Below are 9,795 nucleotides of genomic sequence, written 5' to 3'. Positions count from 1 at the left end.
CTGGAGAATATATCGAAGGTCACTCAGTTTGACCTCCTCAACCTCGTCACATCGCCTGCTGAGTGCTCTAACCTTTTTATTACACTTTTTGACAAGTGTGTAGAGGTCACTCAGGGCATTAACCATTTCATTTCTGAGCAAGGGTAGTGACATTACCTCAGTCATCGTCAGATGCAATGGAGGGGTCAACATGCTCAGAAACACATGGCTTAGCAAGTTCGTCAGCCATGAAACAAATCTTTGCTGACTCAGTGGCATCAGCTTCTGATGATGAAGACTCATCACTGTCACTCCAAGTTGCCACCATTGCCTTCTTGCTATTCTTTCTTTCTTTCCTCAGCGTTGGGACAGCTTGACTTGATATGGCCAGTTTGATGACATTCAAAGCATGTAATGGGCTTTGAGCTGTCCTTCTTGTACTTGCTGTCGCTGGACTCAGCTTTGTACTTATCAAACTTCTTGTAAGGCTTCTTAGAATATTTGTCATTATTTATGAACAGCCTCTTCATCTTTCTAGTGAACATAGCCATTTCTTCATCGTCTGTTGAGCTCCCATCAGTGGAGTCAGCTTTCATGACAAGAGACTTTTGCTTCTTCTCTTCAGACTTCTCCTTCATCTCGAAGTTCTTCATTGATATCTCGTGGGTCAGCAGCGAGCCAATGAGTTCATCATACTTGTAGGTGGTTAAGTCTTGAGCTTCCTCAACATCAGTTTTCTTTGCTTGCCAGCTTTTAGGAAGACTCCTAAGAATCTTCTTGACTTGCTCTTCCTCAGTGAAGATCTTTCCAAGTCTCTTGAGCTCGTTGATGATGTTTGTGAACCTTGCGTTCATGTCAGAGATTCCTTCATCATCATTCATTTCAAACAGCTCGTACAACCTCATGTGCTGGTTGACCTTGGATTCCTTCACCTTGTTGGTTCCTTCATAGGTGACCTCCAGCTTCTTCCAAATCTCCTGCGCTGACTCACAACCTGAAATCTTGTTGTATTCTGCAGCATCTAAAGCACAGTGAAGCATGTTTATAGCCGAAGCATGATTTTGTAGCTTCTTGAGATCATCCTCTGTCCATCTAGTCTCAGCTTTGACAACCGTTTGGCCATCAATAGTTTCAACAGGAACAAATGGGCCTTGGACTATAGATAGCCATGCACTCATATTTGTTGCCTGAATGAAATTTTTCATTCTATTCTTCCAAAAGGTATAGTTAGACCCGAAGAATAGAGGAGGCCGAGTTATGGACAGACCCTCAGGCAAAATCTGAGTTGTCAGATTTCCTGGGAGAAACCGAGTGCTGTTCTCAGCCATAGTGGGGATCAGCTCAAGGTAGTTAAACCTTGCACAGTGAGCTTTTAAGATCTGATACCACTTGTTGGTCCCTTATAACGTGACAAGTTAGTTCCAAGGGGGGATAAGAACTGTTTAAAAAATTTGTCCGTTGAGGCTGACTTCTTTTCTTATGAAAAGGTTTACACAACGTCACTAAGTAGATTTAAGACACAAGCTTAGTCAAATTGTGACTAAGTCTGCTTCTTTACTTGAGTCAGGAAATAGCACTTAGAGTCTATTCCTGAACTCAGCTTCTTAGCAAACTTAACTCAGCGTGAGTTCTTTACTTAGTCAGTTTTATAGCAAGCAATATATATTAAAGGAGTTTAAGGGTTAGAAAGATGTTACTCAGCAGACTTATCCTGGTTTGGCCTCTCCGCCTACGTCTAGCCCCCGGAACTCGTTCCGAGCTTTTTGAATTCTCTAATGAGCTCTTTAAAGGTAGAGCATGAAACCTTTTACAGATAGAAGCTGAGTATAACAAGAGTACCTTCCTTTATACCTCTACTCACTCCTATATCTACGCTGAGTACTATAACCGAGTACTCAGCCTCTCCTTTCTATTCTTCTAGAAATGATAAAGTGTTTGTCCTAAACAACGATTGCTAAGACACTTTAGATGATTGGAAATCACTCTAGACTTTTACACAAAGATTAAGAATTGGTGTAAGGTATTTGCTTTGCTTTTCTCACAGAAACTTCAAGTATGAATTTGGTCAGTGTTTCGACTAGTTGAAGATCTGCATCGATTGAAGCAAATGGATGGCCTTTATATAGTGACACTTGAGGCACCTGGTCATTTCGAATTTCGAAATAACCGTTGGAGGGAAACGGCTTCCTGTCGTTATCACTCTGGACGTGCTCAGCGTCGTTGGCCAATAGGATTCATGCATCTTCTGTCTTCGTCAGTCTTCGGCAGAATGTTTCGACATTTAAGGAAAAGTCCACGAGACAGCTTCCTATGCCTTCTGAAATTTTCCCAAAGTAGAAATACTTTGTCTAGAAGTTGAACATTGTCTGCCGCTGTCCAGACTGCATTGTCGTCCAACTCAGTAGCTTCCACTTGAAGCTTTTGCCTCGAAGGCTTCTCGATCCTTCTCTTGCTGAGTCGTCGTTTTACTTGATATGGCTTCATTTTGAACTCTTGAGCCGAATGGTCTTGATGTGTTGATTTGGGGTTGACTTCCACTTTATGGGCCTTTGGGCTTTTTAATCTCAATGTCTTATAAACAATTAAACTCAACATTGAACAAACACATTAGTGTAATAAATCAAAGCTTTTAAATTTAATGTGTTAGAATATTTTTATCATCACTTAAATAATTTTATCAAATCAAAATCATGTGGAAAGGTGTTTCAACATGGACTGTCCCTCTTCTACTGAAAATAAAGAGAAACCAGGGATTCTAAAATTATGAGGCAAAGGATATTGCAAGTCATATTGCCGAGGATAAGGCTTTTGGAATTCAGGGCAGTACACCTCTCTCAAAGCCGATCCATGAATCTCCTGCACTATGTTCTTTATTCGATGGGCTTCCCCCATGTTGTTCATTGGTTCTATGCGTGTGTCAATTGTTCGTTGTGAATGAAATTCACTTCCTTGCCTGTTGCCCCCATATTACGAACATGGTTCTATTCGTAATATTCAGCATGCTTACTAGGTCCAACATAAGACCTAAAATGTTGTTCAAGAGGCGAAAACTGGAACGCATTCAGGGCTGATCCTGTCACCCTACTTATTGAACTTCAGATTTTCTTTGCGAGCCTAGGGTAGGACATACCTTTCTCTGGCCCTTATTTTGAATCCTCTTTCATTGTTCGCTGCTCCTTGGGATGCTGACTTTTGAGAAAAAAAATTCAGCAAACTTTTCAGGTATTTTTCCAATTTTTCCAGTGAGATCGACGATTCGTTCTTCCAAAGCTGGCACCTTATTCGCCTTTATGGCTTCAGTGTTGGATCTGAGTGCATGCATCACCATCTGCATAAACATCTCCATATTCGTCATAGCTATCTCAAAATCCATTGGAGCTGGCTCTTGAATCGGAGGTCGGTTGGCTCCTTCGATATTGCTTAATGATTCAGTAATGAAACCTTCGAGTATCTCCGACTCATTATTCTGTTTCTGAATTTGACTTTCTTCTAAGTTCGAAGGAACTGGATCGTTCCCGGTATTTTTCTTTGGAGGCATTCTCCTCGAATAGTAATAAGTGAAAATGATTAAATTAGATTTATAATAAAAACTTAATGAAAAGGAATATAGATACTCATGTTTTGCTAATAATGAAAGCTACACAAATATAAAGTAAAGAATAAGTACATAGCCTATGAAGTTCTTTGTGGATGTAAAAGTTTGGCAAAAAGAGAAATACCCTATACACAATTTTTCTCTAAGTAGAAAAAAACAAAGTCTCATTGGGCGTGCCAAAAATTATTAACATTAGACTATAACATTTGGTAAAGTGAAAGCGGAATAACGAGTGTTATGAAAAATTGTGGATGTGTTATAGGGAAAAAGGGTATCATAATTTTTTGGCAAAGTTTAAATAAAAAAATATATAGGTCCCACTAGGCATGCCAAAAATTGTTAGTGATATTTTGCGAATATATCAATTTCAACTTTGTCACGGGTAGTTTCGGATGCAGGCGTGCCAGAGAAATAAATTCTCAAATAAAATTGGTTAATTTTATGGAGTTTGCGTGTCTAAACATGAAATCTAATCGAAGCGGTTGGTGAGGGACGTAAGGATTGAAAAAGTCTATTTTGGATCTCTCGTGCCGTTATGAAAGTTTGCTAGATAATTAACCTTTTTAAGCTATTGCATATGAATTAAAAGATGAGTAAATAAGAGAAAATAAAAGTGTGAAACTGAAAAATGATTTGGTAAAAAATCGATATTTACTGATGTAAATGAAGGTCTGAGTACATAAGTTTAAGATAAATAAACACAATTGAAATGAAACAGGTAGACAAATTGTATAAAAGCTGAAATAGAATATGTAAAATGATTTAAGGTCAGAAGAATGACTTGTAAAATTAGTTTCTGGACACAGAATCAAGCAAAATAGAAAGGGAAAATGAAATTTAGAATGTCAGGAACGAATGTATATAAGAAATCGAGAGCAAAAACGGAATTTAATTGGTCTGAAACGGGAACAGACAAATGTTGGAAAGAAACTATAAAACTTGACATGAAAAGGATTTTAGTGAACTTCTAAGAAAGGAATTCGTAACTTTTGAATAAGGAATTGGTAAATAAATGTAAGGAGCTTGAAATTAAGTTACTAAAGGAGTGAATTAAAGTTAAAATGAAGTTGAAAGTGAAATGAAAGCTAGGAATTATAAAGAAAATAGCTTAAAGGCCTATGAAGAGTTTGACATAATCTAGGTGTCTTTTTAAGTTGATTGGATGGAGTTTGGAATGAATGTTTTGGGTCTATTTATAGTTTTTTTTGGTGAATTTCTCACATCTTCTTCCCATCACTTGCATTCACCCCTTAATGCCTAATCTTGTTCCATGTTGTGCCATTTCATCACATTTCTCCTTGATTTAAGACTTACGGTATGGAAGGTAGTGGATGACCTTTTTACACATGTGTGATATTGTGTAGATTTAGCAACACCGTAGAGCGTCCCTGTGAGGCGCCGTTGGGATCAGTCGGGGGCACTCCGATGTCTAAGTCAGTAAACTTCTTAAGAGAATAAACTGTAATGACAAAGCAAAGCTAAGAAGAGTGTGTAAGTATACCTTTGTTGTCATGTTACAAGGGTATTTATACAGGTTTGAGTGATAACTGTAATAACCTTCTCTTAATGCTCTTTTAATGAAGAGTAATCCTTTTTTAATGCAATCTAACTCTCTCTTCTAACCTCCAAGCTTTGGTAGGTTTTGAGATATCTTTAATGCTAGTTTAATACTAGTGAGTTACGCCGTATAATCGTTCATTTCTTCTAAAGGCTGATCGCCATATGGGGCGGATCCCTTCCTTCTCTTACCAGGCAGATCTTTGTAAGGACCCGCGAAATGACACCGTATTTCCAACTATGAGCTGTCTGGCGGATCATAAGAAGGAATCCCCAAGAGGACACCATATCTTTATCTGTACGCCATATATATCTTGGAGGAGGGCCTTTTCTCCCTTTAAGCCCTCTTCGCTAGGGAATATCTCCAGCTTAGTCCTTCATGTTTCATGGCGGATGTTATCAGAAGCCTCCCCTAAATGGTCTTTTAAGTTCTTTAGGACCTCTCAGCTTCTTCGCATGCTATTATCATTTATTGCACCTGACAGTCACCTTTATCTAGGCCAATGACGTTTCTACAGGTGGCAGTTCTCAACACGGATTTTGAAACTATTTAATCATTTCACTAAATAGAAAAGGCTTTCCTTTCAACTTCTTTCATCTTCACTTTTGCTCTCTACGATTTTCTTCAATCATCTGCAGAAGCTTAATCTTTCTCTCTACCTTTCGATTTTTCATGTAAGTTCATCTTTCTACTGTAATCTCTCCATTCTTTCCTGAATTTTTGTTTATTGAATGCTTCTTTCATCTTCTACTTCTTCTTCCGAGAGAACCTCGAGTTTGAACTTAAACTCATATTTGGTGCCTTCTTCATTTCGTATTCCCATTGCAACCATGAAGGCCCAAAACCTTACCTCTAGAGAAGAAGCAAGTTCTTTTGCTCCTAAAAAGAAAGGGGAAAAATCCCCTAAAATGGAGGTGACCTCTTCTAGTTTTAGCTTTACCCTCCTGATAACTCTTCAATCTCTATACCCTTGGCTCCGAGCAGCTTCTTGCTTGGTTCCTACACCTTATCAGAGACCTGCGTCCCCTCCTAGGGGTTATTTCGCAGTCTATCAAAGCCACGTTGAAAGGGGCTTTAGTTATCCGGTCCCCAAGATGGTTGGGGACATTCTTGAATTTTTCTATATCCCTATTTGCCAACTGCACCGAAATGGTTGGTTAGACTTAATATTGGATACTTACTTGGCGGCGAATCTGGGCTTGATTCTAAGCCCTCGCATTTTCCGTACTCTTCACACCATGTCTAAGCGTGGGGTGGAAAGTCATATTACCTTTTCCAAATTGAAAGGGTATTCGCCTTTTCATAGTAAGATGTCGAACGTCCATCATTGGGAGCAAAGATTTTTCTTTATGAAGATAGTGGAAGGTACCTCTTGGGTTTCCTACCGGATGGAACTATAAACCAAAAGAGAAGGCGAATCAGAAGTCTCTCAAGCATGACTTTTGGACGTGTGACCAAGCTTTGGCTATTATGAAGTCTGGCGAACCCCTAGTGGCGATACGGGGCAGAGAGATCCGCTACAATTCTTTCTACACTTTTGAAGGTATCTTCTGCCTTTTTTGATCTGCCTTATTAACCTGTTTTTTTTCCTTCGTCCCTTCTTGCACGGGGAGAATTAATGCCAAAGATGTTAGTGCAGAGAGGCGAAGACTTCAGGCAGCTCTAGTCGCCCAGGAGAAGCCGAACGCTGCGCTTAGCAAGAAGGACGGAAAGCATTCTACGACCTTTGGTGCCCAAACCCCTCCTTCTTCGAAAAAGGCCAGGGCGGATGGTCCTCTTCTGGAGCAAGTTTCATAAGCCGGTGAATCGGATCAACAAATGATTCCGGTGAAGACTTATAAGGTCTCCTTATTCTCCTCTTCCTTTTCTCAGGTATGCCTTTTCTTTTGAGGTGTTTTTGTAAAGGATATTAGGATTTACCTTTGTCTTAGCTTTGCTTTTCGTTTGGATTTTCAGTCTTCAAAGCCCGATCTCGGAGGTTACTGGTTATCCAAGCATGGTCCTGGGTTGGTCCTGGCTTCGGAGCATATAATGCATGGCATTGAGGAAGCTATCGGCAAGCTTCCTGTTGTTTTGGAGACGAGGGCCAAGTACAAGACCCTAACCCACCTTAAGATGATCAAGTGGCGATCTTTAGCGGTATGTGACATTTTTTACCCTGGTACCTTTCATACTTTCCTTCTCTAACTCACTCTTTCTTTTACTATCTGTTTTAGACCATTGATCACTGTAATGCTGTGGAGGCGGACATCGCTATGAACGTGGTGAAGGAAGCCCGTCTCAAGGAGCTGGCAGATGAAGTCTCCCTTGCCAAGTTCAATTCTCAGGCGGCAAGTGCTTTAGCAAATGGCTTAAAGGAGAAGCTTACAGATCTGGAGAAAAAGCTGGAGGAGAAGACCTTAGAAGTTGCCAAGTTGTCTGAGGAGTTGAAAGTGGAGCAAGAGGGGCGAGAGAAGGATTGGGAGGGGTTAGAGGGAGCTTGCGGACTCCGTGCCTACTATTATGGAGAACGTATCCTGGCGGCTCTTCTGAAAGACTTCCCAGAAACTGACATTGACGATCCCCAAGTGGAAGTGCCTTCCGAGAATGAAGCAGTCTAATATGCTTCTTTAGAGGATGCCAGGGCGGTCATTTTCAAAGAAGCTTTTGCCCCTCCCACCATACCAAAGAAGAGTGGAGAGATCATCGACCTAGAGGGCATTGTTCAGGACACGGAGGACGCCTTGGAGGATGGTGATGATGCGTCTGGTGAGGATCTCCATAAGGAGGGTGAATCAATGGAAGGTCAATGTACCTTTGCTCCTGAACTTACGCCGAAGCCCGTTGAAGCTAACCTGTGCCGCTCTCCTCTTGATGACAATGTTGATGACCTTACTGTTTAAGGTCTTCTTTTTTGATGTAAAAATGCTACAATATCATTTTGCACATTTCTCAATATTTATTTTGCTCCTCTCTAAGGAGTTTTTTGCCCTTGGATGCATGCCTTTTACTTTAAGCATTTCACTTAGTTATATGCTTTTCGGGAGAGACATAAGTGTCAAGACTTATTCTCTAAACTGCTTCTTTAAGTATTTCAGACCTGTTTCACCATATCAATCTTTCAAGTACTTAAACTTTTCCACCATATTCCGGGGTAGGTGGCCAGCCGTTCCCCGGTAAGCTTACGATAAGCTTTTAAGGATTTCCTTTACGCAGGATGAATCCACCCATTAATAGGATATCTAAACGACCACTTTACAAAAAAGTGTCTATCCGTTGCGGGATATTTATAATTTTGGATCCGCCATATGAAGGGAATTTTAAAAGATTCTTTCACGGGGAAGAGAATCTACCCTGATATGGAGGGACTTTGTATAAAATCTCCTCACGGGAGAAACAATGGAGAATACAAATGGAGAATCTGCCCCGTTGCGGAGGGAGAATTTGCCCTATGGAGGGGCTTTGCCTAAAAATCTCTTTACAAGAGATGCAATGGTGATCATAAATGGAGAATCTATGCCTTCCCTCTTAGTTAGAAGACATTTATGTATTATGTGCTAAAGCAAAAATTAATTTCAATAACAATTCATTTATTGAGCAAGAAATGGCTTGCCTTTTATTACAATTGTGAATAGCCTCTCTTATGAGCCTCATTAAAACCTTATAACAAGAAAAAAACCCATTGGGAAAAAATCTTATTCTAAGGAAAAAGAGTACTCAAGTCCCTTTCCTTCTACTTCTGAAAGTATTTGCGGAGATTCTGGATGTTCCAAGTTCTTGGTATCTTTGTTCCATCCATCTCCTCAAGCTTGAAGGTGGCGGCTCCAATTTTAACCGCTACACGGTATGGTCCCGTCCAGGTTATGCCTAACTTGCCTTTTCCATCCACCGACTGGATTTTATCTGCCTTCTTCAGGACTAAATCCCCTTTATTTAGCTCCATTAGGCGAGCGTTTTTGTTGTGATAGGAGGCGACTCGGTGTTTATAGGCGGCAATTCTGGTAGAAGCTTTATCCCTCTTTGTTTCAAGGTCATCCAGGCTTTGTCTAAGCCTCTCTTCATTCCGTTGCTCGCAATAAGGAGACTCGACCACTAGGATTCTTGATTTCAATGGGGAGAACTGCCTCGACTCCATAAGTGAGGGAGAACGGAGTTTCTCTGGTTGCCACCCTGGGGGTTGTATGGTACGCCCATAAGACTGACATCAACTCATCCGCCCAATATTTCTTATTTTCTCCTAATCTTTTCTTAATCCCATTGACAAGCGTACGATTTTTAACCTCGGTCATCCCGTTTGATTGTGGATAATAAATGGAGGTGAAGTTGTTGGTGATTCCCCAATCTGAGCAGTATTTCTTCAATTCTTCACAATTGAACTGCGTCCCATTATCTGTGACAATCGTATGAGGTACGCCAAATCTTCCAATAATGTTGTCATGGAGGAAATCTATCATTCGCGTGGCAGTAATGATTGAAACGGGTTCGGCCTCCGCCCATTTGGTGAAATGATCTACAACCACTATCACGAACTTGTATTGTCTCTTGGTAGGCGGGAATGGTCCTATTATATCAATGCCCCAGGTGGCGAATGGTCAGCCTTCCACGATTGGTCTTTGAAGCGCCTTGTGTACATGTGTTTCATTCGCGTGAATTTGACAATTGTGGCATTCTTCCACCATTTTCT

Source organism: Euphorbia lathyris, chromosome 10 (genome assembly GCF_963576675.1).
Source record: "Euphorbia lathyris chromosome 10, ddEupLath1.1, whole genome shotgun sequence".
Classification (NCBI taxonomy): Eukaryota; Viridiplantae; Streptophyta; class Magnoliopsida; order Malpighiales; family Euphorbiaceae; genus Euphorbia; species Euphorbia lathyris.
The sequence above is the reverse complement of the archived record's forward strand: the minus strand, read 5'-3'. Positions refer to the sequence as shown.